Below are 13,129 nucleotides of genomic sequence, written 5' to 3' on the forward strand. Positions count from 1 at the left end.
TAAACTTCTTCAGTCACAAACAAACAGGAAGTGATGTCACATGTGTTCCTGTCCACACAGCAGAATGAGTCTATTGCTGACAGTGATGTACAAACAGAGTGAGCATTTCTGAGGCCCAAAATAAACTGAGTAGTTCACTGAATGAACAATGGACTGTGAGCTCAGTTCCTTCATCATTAGTATGGATTATATATGTATATGTATTATATTAGTATCATATATATCAGGTGCTGCTGCTTTCAGTCATTGTGCAAATGTGCTGTTTGTAAGCTTGTAAAGCTGCAGTCAGCTGAGACTGAAGAAGTCACCTGATCAGTGAGCAAACGTTTCTGAAAAGGTCCAGATGAACAGAATCAACCTTTTGGGATCAGCCAGCAATGCAGCATCATTGTTGTTCAGCTTCAGAGGTTTGCAGGAATGAACTGATGACCAGAAACAGCTGCAAAGTCCAAGAAAATACCAGCTGGAGTTCAGCTGCATTTGAAGAAGTCAAAGAAAAGTAAGGATGGCAAAGGGCGACGTTTTCTTCCAAAGAGCTGCAAACATGGTCGACGCCTCATTAGAAGAATCATCTGGACATTTGTGAGGAACTCTAACCAAGAAAGCAACGTCACACAGATCCAACAGACAGTTTCCATGACTGCAAGTGTTGAGTGGAAAAATGCTACATTGCATTATTGCATCCTCTCACCACAGGAGGCGCTGTTGGCACCACTGATTGCTGATCAGCTGTTCTCTGATGATCTGATTGATACTGTGAATAACGGGACTCACTGAACTCTGTGACACAGTGAAGATTACAGAGTTTAACTTCAACATCTGACTGACGTCACACAGACAGAAGGATGAACCAGTGAGGCACAGAACACAGTTACTGGAGATACTGGATCAGCTCCATGTGAACCTCTGATGGAGAAGCTGCTGAGCCAGAGAAACATCAGGACATGACAGCAGCTGCACTTATCTAACAACATGTAGCAGAGCTGATCTATGTTAGAGGATCTATCACAGCAGCTGAAGCCAAAGTCCAACACTGGATACCAGCTGAGCCTGTGCTGAGTGTAGTGTTACAGGAAAAGGGCAGAAACACTGGTAGCTCCCAGTGATGCTGACTGGGGCACAGAGCTGAATGATGCAGCATCAGGACACTGTTTCAGTCTGACTGACAGAGAAACCTGTAGCTGTATCTACATGTGAGGCAGAGGCCACACAAGCAGCTTTCTATGTTTCACAGTGACTGAGATCTTCAGTGGGGGTGGACATGCTCCTGTACAGACCTCTGAGGAGAACCAAGGTGCAGTCAAAGAGTCCAGTCTGTCCTCACAGATGTGAACATGTGCTTTCATCAGGTCTGCTGTCAGCTAGCAGGCTCACATCAGAATCACTGTTCCTGAAAAACACAGTCTGTGTGACATCATCAGTCAGCTGATGGTCCCAGATCTGAATGGTTTCTGTCTCTACTGAGGAAGTCAGAGAATATCACTGAGGTGTGGATCAGGTCTGAGTGAGCTGTGGAGGGACAGCTTTAAACAGTCCACAGGTCTCACGTCCTGCTCAGTCTGGTAGCAGATGCCTCGTATTGTTCCAGATGTGCTGACATCAGCAGCAGCACAGCTGTGTGATACCATGAATCTCAGTTATTGATCCAACACACAGTAAATACAAAGATCAGGATTTCTGAGAGTAATCATTATGAGTCTGAACACATGATCACTGAATGTTAGTCTCCACAATAATAAGCTAACACAAGCAAACACAGCTTTCAGCTCTTATTTTGAAACTGGCTTATTTAGAGAGCTGTGATGTGAGCGTGCCTGGCTCTGAGGCACTTGGGTCAGCCTCTGTTGTTTAGAAGTGTTACAGACTGTGAATGACACAGACCTGTCAGTTTCCATGTTTGTCTGTAACACAGCTCAGGGCTCCATGCTGAACGCATCCATCCAGTGTTATTGATCCAGGACTGATACCAGCATTGGGATCAATACTACAACACACAATCACATGTGTCCACGTGATGCAGTTTGAAGAGCAATCAGATGTCTCTGTATGAGGAGGCGGGGTCACAGGAGGTTCACAGAAACTCTGCAGCAGCATCATCAGCTCACATGGAAACTTTGATGATTCACTTCTGTGGTGTTTTTACAGAAACACGTCACAAAATTAGCTCCACCTGTTTTGTGAGCTTTGAGTTTCTTGTCTTCATCCTGGATTCTTGTGTTGCTGTTTTTACACACAGCAGATATTTCCTGGTTGCTTCCTTGATGACCACATGAAGCTTTCTGAAGCTTGGATTGAAAACGCTTCATTACTCAAAGCTTTCCAACACAGGCCTCTGTGCTGCCATCTGGTGGACAAACATGTGAAGTGCAGCGTGAAGCTACAAATGAAACTGCTTCAGCTACGTTTATATATAACATACTATAACCTATATAACTATATGTATAGTGTATTATGTAGGTGTTAGAGCTGGGGGTAGAACTGCTGATGGCCTGGTTGTTATTTATGTTCCCCATGGTTCACCAGCTCTCACACAACATCAGCACCAATGATCCACGTCCTCATAAACCTCTGAATCAGGTCCTGAAGCAGTGACGTCCTGAGTGAAGACCTCACTGATCACATGACTCTGGTCACCTGGACTCAGTGTTTCTGAAGCAGTGTGCTGGGTTTTTAAAAATACGTGGCTGCTGCCTGATGTTGGGCCCACAGAGGAAGACGACTCACTCGCTCTTCTTCACTTCCTCCTTAAACATGTGGAAGGAGAGCAAAGTGCTGCCAGACTCTTATTTCTGACAGGAACAGAAGAAACCACAGCAAACTGGTCCAGTTCTTCATCTTCATCACAATCTGTTTATTTCTGATGGTGACTTCAGTCTGAGGTTTGAAGTTTCCATGTCTGTGTGATGTGTGGTGTGAAGGCTGCTGGTTAAACTGGGACGCACTGAGTGCTCATAGAGAGATGCTCCATGAGTCCCAGTACAGACTACAAACATGGTGGAAACTTAGCTTTGATATCCACACACTCTGCACGTCTGTGAGTAACTGTGATGAAGATGTGCAGAGATCTGTGTCCAAACAGGAGAAAGACTGTAAAGACTCTGTGCTTCTAACAGCCTCTGTTAACATATGTGAGGCTGTTTGTTGTTGTTGCCATGGAGCTTTGCACTGTTTGGGTCAGCAGGTCATGTGATCAGGTTTGTTCTGCTGGACGATGGTTCAGAGTCAGGTTTGTTTGCATTCATCAATAAATATCTAAATAAATCAAAGACTCCATGTTTGTTCTTTCATCATGTGACCTCTGCTCATCCATCTCTGTGTGTATCAGGATACATTTGGTTCATAATACACAGAAAAATCAGAGTTATTACCTGTAATAAATGTGAAAGATTCCTGCAGTGATAACCAGGCAGGACTGAAACACATCCAAGCTGTCACCACGGTAACAGCACCGCCCATCCACAGGTGAGGGGAGGAGCAAAAAGAGGGACTTTGACCATTTTATACTAAAAACACTCAACTAATGTTTCTAATATGAAACAAATAAGCCCACATTAATGTGAGCGTTTATTAAATAATAATAATGATGATTTCCTCCTGATCTCATTTCCACAGCAGAGACAACTGTGGTGTATATTGAGGTGGAGGGTGTGGTCTGTGGCTCAGGTGTAGAGTGAGGGTGGGGTGCACCACAGCAGCATGCTGGGACTGCTGAGGGTGGAGGAGGGAGTGATGATGACATCAGAGCTGCAGCACAGAGACCAGTGAACACACAGTCTGTTCATCTTTGCATAGATACAATATACAGCACAATATTGAATGACAGACACGCTGTGGGAGCTTCCACAGATACACTGACGTCAGCATCCAGAGTCCTCCTGCTGCTCCCCCCTCAGAGCCCCGTGATCAGCACCAACACATTCAGTTAGATGACAGAGTCCAGCTGCAGCTAGAATCAGCTCCCCTCTGTGAACAACAGCACAGCGTCAGTGTTTCACACTCAGTGAAAGGAGGAAACAGCAGAAGAACACCATGTGTGCTACGTTTCCCAGGACACACTACAAACTGCACAAATACAGAGCAGCACGTGGAAGGACCTGGAGCTGCATTTACAGAGCTGCAGACAGCGTGATGTCCTGTATGGACAGGTGGAAGGAACCAAGTCCTCAGCTGGAACACTCGTGTTTGTCCACAGACAGGAAACACAGCAGGAAACTTCCTCACAGAAGTGCAGCTCATGGATAACACACTTCCTGTCAGTCAGAATGAGGCTGCAGCCAAACACAGAAAGGTGTTTTTGTCCAGATGAGCCCAGAGAAGAAACACGAGTGTTCACAGACATCAGAAGCTCAGAGAGGTGAAACATGAGGTTGGAGTCCTCGTCAGCATCCAGAAGAGCTGCTGTGAAACCCTGAGTACTCATGACAGACTCTGATGGCACAAACACATCATGATTCAAACAGAAAGACAAACATGGAGCTCCTGATCCTCCTGCATGAGAACAAGCTGACATGAGCGCTGTGTCTGAGAGTGTCTCCCTGTCACAGTGACAATAACACAGCTGCTGCTCACAGTCATTAAACTGACCTGAGGTCAGCTGTGCTCCTTACATATGAACCATGTGACCTCACATCAGTGCTGTGGATGACTGTAGTCATAGAAGAGTAGAGCTGTAGCAGGTGGTGTGAGGAGGAGGTGGTGTATTCTAGTTAACGCAGTACTGAAACACTCCAGCAGAGGGCGCTGTTAAGTCCTTATTGTAACACAGTTACTGTGTGCAGTTAGACTTCATACATAATCTGCACTTATTTCCATCAGACATGCTGTCAGTAAATGATTGGTTTCTATTGATTCTACTTCCTGTTGACTCGTTTGATGACAGTGAAACAATCACAGCTGATTGTGTGATGATGTAAACTGTCACTGTTACATTCAGTGTGTGTGACATAATGTTAGTGCAGGCTGATAACAGCCTGGTTCTGTTAGAAACACATGAACGTGTCCATAGATCAGTGTGTGTTTAACATGAGAGCTTCAGCCCTGCTGATGTGTTAAATAAAGACATGCAGGAAAACTGATGAGACTCTGAAATAACTCTTTATATTTATAATGTAACTCTGCATCAAAAGAACAACAAAGGATCCCAGACAGGTTTCTGTGAACAAAGACCATTCTGATGTTTCTGTGTTTCTAACACTTTGACATTATTAGTAAACAGACTGCAGTGAGCAGCATTTATAAAGAGCTTCTATATAAAGATATGACAGCTGTTTGACAAGTTTATCACTCTGTGTTTGGACCTGATCAGTCCAGCTGTTTACTTGAAACATGTTCATTTACCTGTTCTGTTATATTCATGTTCTTGTCTCTGTTGAAAACACATTTTAATGTCCCTCAGATTTTTCTCCCAGATGAATAAATATAAAAATGACACAAACTGACTGCAGCTACTTTTTGTCCTTTCTGTCAAAAACCTTCATGTGACTCATGAGAGACACGTTTCAGCTGTTTGTGACAGATCAGAGGCCAACAAGTCATTTATAACACTTTCCATCATTGTTTAAAGTTCTCAGTGTTTCTGTGTTGCTGCGTATAGGATCTCCCAGCATCATCACTGTGCTGTCCAATCATTGTGTGCGAGGTTACCCTTATAGTGCGATGTGTGTTTGCACAAAGAGAAGCATGTGTGTCAAATATAAATAAGCACAGAACAGAAACAGCTGCTCGTTTCTTCTGTTTAGAGTCAAGTTAGTGTTTTGTGTCTTTGTTTGAGGCCTGATGTCGAGCAGAGGTGTGTGTAACTGCACTGGTCTGTTATATGTGTGAAGTGTGTGCTTCTCTTCAGCATCATCTTTGTCACTGCTGATTCCTTTGTGTCATCATGTGTTGAGAAGAGAGAACAGTTATAACGGAGGAGCAAAAGGAAGCCCTGAAATCTGCATCAACAAGGAAGTGTTGGCTCACCAGTGATCCCAGCAGAGCCACTGGTTTGGCTCCAGTTGTTCTAGATTCAATGATGTTGTTGCTACAGATACATGTCAGCATCTTTATTGAATTTAATATGAAGCAGAAATGGTGTCATTAGGAGAAGAAGAGGAGAACAAGTCCGGCGAGGAGGCAGCAGCTCTTAAAGATGAAACAGCAGCTCAGCCCTGAGCTCAGAGAGCTGCACATGAAAAAGCTCCTCAAGCAGATCCTGTCAGAGGTTTGTCATCAACAGGAGGAACTGTTCACATCATAGGATGAAGATGCTGTCAGCTGGATGAAGAAGGTTATTTAATGCAAACGTTCACACTGAAGTCAAATTGTTGTCGTGTTGAACAGATTCATGTACTGATCGTCTCCAGAATGTTAGAAGAGCTTCAATGAATCATTAGAAACAACTTACAGCTGCACAGCTGTGTCAAACACATCTGTGTGTCATTGTGGGATTGTTGTGTTTCTACATGTGACACACGTCTAAAACATGCACACAATCTGAACACAAACAGGGACTCATGTGTTCCCACAGCCAGATGCTGAGAGCCATTTCCTTGTAGTCCTGTGTCTACATACATGAACCATTAGATGTTATTGGAATGATTGTCAGCTCTGATAGTTTCATGTGTGTTTAGCTGGACGCTGTTTGATCCTCGACATGTTTAAAGGTGTCCAGTCCTGAGACACTGGGGCTGGAAACAGCTGTGATGTCATTGGACTGTCACACAGACAGAAGTGCATGAAGTGAGCAGCCGAGGAGCCGCTGATGTTTTGGATTCAACAGCATTTGAAAGGTCGACACAGACACATTTGCACACAGAAAGCTGAATCTGTCATATGCCACAGTGAACTCACTGTTCAGTGTTTTTCAGGAAGCTTCTTAACTGCCTCTGCTGCCAAACAAGCAGCTGATGTCCTTGAGAAGAAGCTGAAGAAGTCTTCAACAACAAATACAGGAAGTGGACTTTCAAATACTAGATTCACTTTAGACTCACAGAGAAATGACTCAACCAGCTGTGTTTGACTATATGAAAGGTCAGTGTGTGTCTGCACACAGACTGTTGTGTTGGACTGTTATTCAGTTGTCTGCTGAATGTTTTCAAATGTCTGCATCTCAGCTGTGATGAGGCTGGGGGTCATGGGAGGCCACCGTAGCAGCCTCTTCAACATCATGACATCATCATAAATGCTGCTGGACTGTCTGATGGGCTGACGGTGAAAAAGCCGTCGGGAAGGAAACAGAAGACATTTCAGAGGCTGCAGCAGATTTCTTTGATTCGGGGCCTTTTTCAGCTTTATTGGACAGAGCAGTGAAGATAAGTGACAGCAAAGCAGAGAGAAAGGGGGCGTGGCCCGGGTCAAAGCCAGGCCAGCTGCTCTCCACCTCGTGGTCACCTGCTCATCCTAGTGAGCTCCACCAGCAGCCCTTTCACACACTTTACACTGTCAAACACTGTGTGTGGACCTCAGCTAACAACAGGCTACATTTAAGTCTGGACTACATGCTTTTATATTGTTTTTATTCCATCAGCAGCTCAACATCATGAGCAGCTTTGACATAAAGACATCAAACTCAAGCTGACTTTAAGCTACTTTTAATACAGGGGCTCAAAAACAACAACATCTTTATTATATATCAGGACAGAAAGTCATTTCATCTCAAAGGGAAACAGCTTTATTTGGAATAACCAGCACTATCAACTGGTTTGGGATCTCCACCAGTTTCATGTCTTTGCAGCTTCTCCAACAAAGTTCCTGTAAAATCAGCATGTTTGTCTTTATTGGTTTGATAGTGATTGATTATTCAGTCCCAATCTGCTGTCATCTAAAGAACAAAATGATGTTTCTATGAGTCACAAAGCTCCAGATGTTGTCGGCTTCACAAAGAAAACAAAGAACTTAAACACAAAGTGTTTGGAGCCAAAATGTTCCCAAGCTGCTCTTTTTGAAATGGCAGAGGTACAGTGGTGTCTAACAGCACACTGTGGAAGGCAAACATGTTATTGTTGGATGAAACTTCATGAATCCTTTGTAGATTTGAGCTGTTGGAGCCTTTCTTTTCTCTTCAGGTGTACAGATGCTGAGGAGGCAGGTGAAGCAGGTGGAGCTGTTGTGATGCTGGCAGAGGGTGTGTCTTAGTAACTCTGTGAGGCACAACTGGATCCAACATTGTGGATGTGTTGATGTTGGAGCCATTAAGAGTCTCTGGCCACACTGTAGGATTTCCCTTTGATCCACTGTGGGGGCATTTTGGAGTCTGTCAGTGAAACTCTTCATGTTTGTGTTTGACTCCAGTTTATAGAAACAGAGAAATGTGTCATGCTTTTGTTCGGCCTCCACAAATACACACATTTGTTCATTGGTTGGACTTTTTGGAAGGAGACACATTGAAAACCATGTTAATAAGATCTTGTTGTTTCCTGTGGATCCGACACAGAGAGTGGACTTCAGACAGAAAGCGTGGAAGAGATTTTAGAGGCCGTGTGTGGCAACAGGAAGTTTCTGTGTGTTTGCTGATCTTACATGTGGAAAACAACACGTGATGTTTGTGAAGTTCTACAATGATCATTGTTCTCACAGCATTTTGAGTGGGAACAGTTCAAACTGGGAGTAGTGGGAGTTATTTACTGACTGAAACAAGCTGAATGTTTCTGTGACGATGAAGATCAGCAGCTCAGCTGATCAATGAACTGACATCTATCAGTCGTTTCATGAGATGAAGTCATCAGCAGACATTTGTTCTGACTGTGTGATGAATGTCAGAACGTCAGGGCTCTGCTTTAGTCACTGCTTGATGATCATTGGCTCATTGTTGAATCCAGGGCCCAGTCTGACCTCTGACCTTTGCTGCAGGTCTTCTGTGTTATCTCCACTTTCATGTCTGATCTTCTACTTGTAGTCCTGTGTCTACATATACAGTGGCTTTCAAAAGTATTCGGCCCCCTTGAACTTTCCCACATTTTGTCACATTACAGCCACAAACATGAATCAATGTTATTGGACTTCCAGGTGAAAGACCAACACAAAGTGGTGCACACGTGAGAAGTGGAACCAAAATCAGACATGATTCCAAACATTTTTTACAAATAAATAACTGCAAAGTGGGGTGTGCGTAATTATTCACCCCCTGAGTCAACACTTTGTAGAACCACCTTTTGCTGCAGTTCCAGCTGCCAGTCTTTTAGGGTCTGTCTCTGCCAGCTTTGCACATCTACAGACTGAAATCTTTGCCCATTCTTCTTTGCAAAACAGCTCCAGCTCAGTCAGATTAGATGGACAGCGTTTTTCGAACAGCAGAAATTGAAATTGAAATTGCAGTGAAGTCAGTTAGAAACTTACAGTGACGTGGACATCATGCAAAGACTGCCAGACTCTGTAATACTGCAAATGATCAGTGACTCAGGTTAACACTAAACTTTAAACGGCACCTCTGTGTCTCTGTGTGCTGAACATCTAGGATTGAGTCAGGCTGCATCAGCTGAAGCTGTTATTTGTATATATCAGTATTTTTTTATTCAGGTGTGGGGAAAATACGTAAGACTGCAGTGAAGCGATGCACCAGATGAATCCCTGGCCAAAGGTATCGTACTCAAATCAGACTACTGATCCAGCCACATCAGCCTTTTGTGAGGTCTGTTTAAAGTAGACTAAAAGTGAACTGCAGGTTCCTGAGAGGTGGACTGTGAGCACAGAAACACATGTTCATACATACAGCTGCAGCAAACTTACATTAATTTTAAATAGATTTGTTACTCTGATGTCTGTCTCTGTGTTAGTCCTCTGACAGACTGGTGACCTGTCCAGGTGTGCTCTACCTACTACTGGGACAGGTTCCAGCCTCTGTAATAGAAATGTTCTGTTATTCTCATTTAAAGTGTTTAAGTGCTTATGCATATGCTTAGTTGTGACACTGTTACTGTTCAGTGAAAGTTGCTAAAACTAGATGAACTTACTTCAGCAGTTTGAGAAAACAACTCCCTTTACAGGTGCTGATAAGGCCAAGGGCACAAAACAGCACAACCATTGATGCGTTAGGTTTCATAGCGAGACACGTGAAGTGTGGTAGGATCAGTTTGTAACTTCCTCCCTCTTCCTTGGAAGGCGTAAAGGAGGAGGAGCACGACCTCTGTGGCAGCGCTGACATGACTGAACTGTGATGTTTGATGTGTGTTGGCGCAGTAATAAATAGCTTGATCACAGCTCTTTCTGTGTTGCAGACTTTATTCTAAATATTCCACGAACCCCCCCCACTGTGAACCTGAATTGAATATTCAGAAGACATTTGTTTAAATAGTTCTACAAATCTGAGCTGTTGTGTCCTTGGATTGTGTGGTAATAATATTAGAGCCTGCAATCTTTCTTACTGGATCTCTACTATGAGTCATGTTACCTGAGATTAGTTCTATGTTTACCTGTCAGCCTGGACGAATGTGCTGTGTGAAGAATGTAAATGACATCAGATCTGAACTGCTTACATCTAAGGAGCCTGTTCATATTTAATTGTAATATGAACCAATGATTTTCTGATTGATTGCTGATATATACAGTGGGGCAAAAAAGTATTTAGTCAGCCACCGATTGTCATCATTTTAGGTGGGGGAACTTGCACAGAGGTCAGTAATTTGCACCAGAGGTACACGTCAACTGTGAGAGACAGAATGTGAAAAAAAAAAAATCCATGAATCCACATGGTAGGATTTGTAAAGAATTTATTGGTAAATCAGGGTGGAAAATAAGTATTTGGTCAATAACAAAAATACAGCTCAATACTTTGTAACATAACCTTTGTTGGCAATAACAGAGGTCAAACGTTTACTATAGGTCTTTACCAGGTTTGCACACACAGTAGCTGGTATTTTGGCCCATTCCTCCATGCAGATCTTCTCGAGAGCAGTGATGTTTTGGGGCTGTCGCCGAGCAACACGGACTTTCAACTCCCGCCACAGATTTTCTATGGGGTTGAGGTCTGGAGACTGGCTAGGCCACTCCAGGACTTTCAAATGCTTCTTACGGAGCCACTCCTTTGTTGCCCGGGCGGTGTGTTTTGGATCATTGTCATGTTGGAAGACCCAGCCTCGTTTCATCTTCAAAGTTCTCACTGATGGAAGGAGGTTTTGGCTCAAAATCTCACCATACATGGCCCCATTCATTCTGTCCTTAACACGGATCAGTCGTCCTGTCCCCTTGGCAGAAAAACAGCCCCATAGCATGATGTTTCCACCCCCATGCTTCACAGTAGGTATGGTGTTCTTGGGCTGCAACTCAGTATTCTTCTTCCTCCAAACACGACGAGTTGAGTTTATACCAAAAAGTTCTACTTTGGTTTCATCTGACCACATGACATTCTCCCAATCCTCTGCTGTATCATCCATGTGCTCTCTGGCAAACTTCAGACGGGCCTGGACATGCACTGGCTTCAGCAGCGGAACACGTCTGGCACTGCGGGATTTGATTCCCTGCCGTTGTAGTGTGTTACTGATGGTGACCTTTGTTACTTTGGTCCCAGCTCTCTGCAGGTCATTCACCAGGTCCCCCCGTGTGGTTCTGGGATCTTTGCTCACCGTTCTCATGATCATTTTGACCCCACGGGATGAGATCTTGCGTGGAGCCCCAGATCGAGGGAGATTATCAGTGGTCTTGTATGTCTTCCATTTTCTGATGATTGCTCCCACAGTTGATTTTTTCACACCAAGCTGCTTGCCTATTGTAGATTCACTCTTCCCAGTCTGGTGCAGGTCTACAATACTTTTCCTGGTGTCCTTCGAGAGCTCTTTGGTCTTGGCCATGGCGGAGTTTGGAGTCTGACTGTTTGAGGCTGTGGACAGGTGTCTTTTATACAGATGATGAGTTCAAACAGGTGCCATTCATACAGGTAACGAGTGGGGGACAGAAAAGCTTCTTACAGAAGACGTTACAGGTCTGTGAGAGCCAGAGATTTTCCATGTTTGAGGTGACCAAATACTTATTTTCCACCCTGATTTACGGATAAATTCTTTACAAATCCTACCATGTGAATTCATGGTTTTTTTTTCACATTCTGTCTCTCACAGTTGAAGTGTACCTCTGGTGCAAATTACTGACCTCTGTCATCATTTTAAGTGGGGGAACTTGCACAATCGGTGGCTGACTAAATACTTTTTTGCCCCACTGTGTGTGTATATATATATATATATATATATATATATATATATTTTTTTTTTTTTTTTTTTTTTTTAACATACATCGTTTTTTGTTGCCTTATGGTTCCAAGCGCTGTCACCAATCTTTGCATTTTGTTATTATCTCATGACACTTGTTTAATCAGCTACCATCTCTCCTGTGGACTTTTTAATGTCTACAGTCTCAGACCAACACAGCCCTGCCCTTCCCATATTAGATTCTTGATGAATGTGTGTTGTTGTTATTCAGCCTGGTTCAATGTGCCCCTTTTTAACTTTGAGCACCCGCCCCTTTAAACCTCTCTGCACAGCCCTGCACTGAACTCACTATCTTCTCCCTCTAACAGCCTCCACATGTTCTCACTGTAATTTCCCCTCATGAATGAATTTATGCTGCACTAATGTGAATGTTTGCAGGGAAATCAAACGCATTTCACACGCAGTACTCGAGCTGACTTACCTTTGTTTGAATGACGACTTGTACGCGCTGACTCCACAGATAAGGTACGAAAATATATCAGGCTACGTCTTCAGGGTTTCTACTCCACGGCCGTATTTCATACGGGTCCACATTTCCACTGCACGCTATTTTCTGCAAGTACCGCCGCTTCGCCTCTGGACGCAATCGGTCTCTATACAGTCCATTCTCTTTTGAGCTGCTTTTAAGCATCTTGTAATCGTCGTTCCAACACAGTGTGTTTGTTTTGATTCGTAGACCTCGAAAATGGTGCCGCGCTCCCACAATGCATTGCGGCGTGACGTCAACTCCAAAGCCCTATAGAACATGTTCTTTTTCATTGTCAAAATTATCAGGAATAAAGAAGAAAACTGATTCAAAACCTGTGGAACCTGCCAAAAAACAAGTTTTACTGCAAAGGATTTCTAGATGTGAAGGTTTTGTGGCTTTTTTCAGTTTCTAAAACAAACTCATTTGTACAGAAGGATATGAGGATGTATATGTCCGGTGGTGGGTTTTTTTCTTCTTGATTTAATGT

General features: G+C 43.5%; 2 protein-coding genes across 2 annotated transcripts in view; both read left to right on the forward strand.

The window, feature by feature from the left end:
• LOC146712348 (NACHT, LRR and PYD domains-containing protein 3-like) overlaps positions 1–1,564 on the forward strand; it is a 26,949-nt gene extending 25,385 nt beyond the window's left edge. Inside the window, exon 12 of the mRNA XM_085442093.1 lies at positions 1–1,564. This exon is cut by the window's left edge and continues 690 nt beyond it. The gene's annotated coding sequence lies outside the window, so the exon portion shown is untranslated.
• The window catches only part of LOC146712345 (protein NLRC3-like), a 113,450-nt gene that overhangs the window by 70,875 nt on the left and 29,446 nt on the right, over positions 1–13,129 (forward strand). The gene's annotated exons all lie outside the window — the stretch shown is intronic.

Source organism: Copadichromis virginalis, linkage group LG3, assembly GCF_057382275.1.
Source record: "Copadichromis virginalis isolate Kocher_CV1m ecotype Utaka linkage group LG3, C_Virginalis_male_GT1.1, whole genome shotgun sequence".
Taxonomy (NCBI): domain Eukaryota; kingdom Metazoa; phylum Chordata; class Actinopteri; order Cichliformes; family Cichlidae; genus Copadichromis; species Copadichromis virginalis.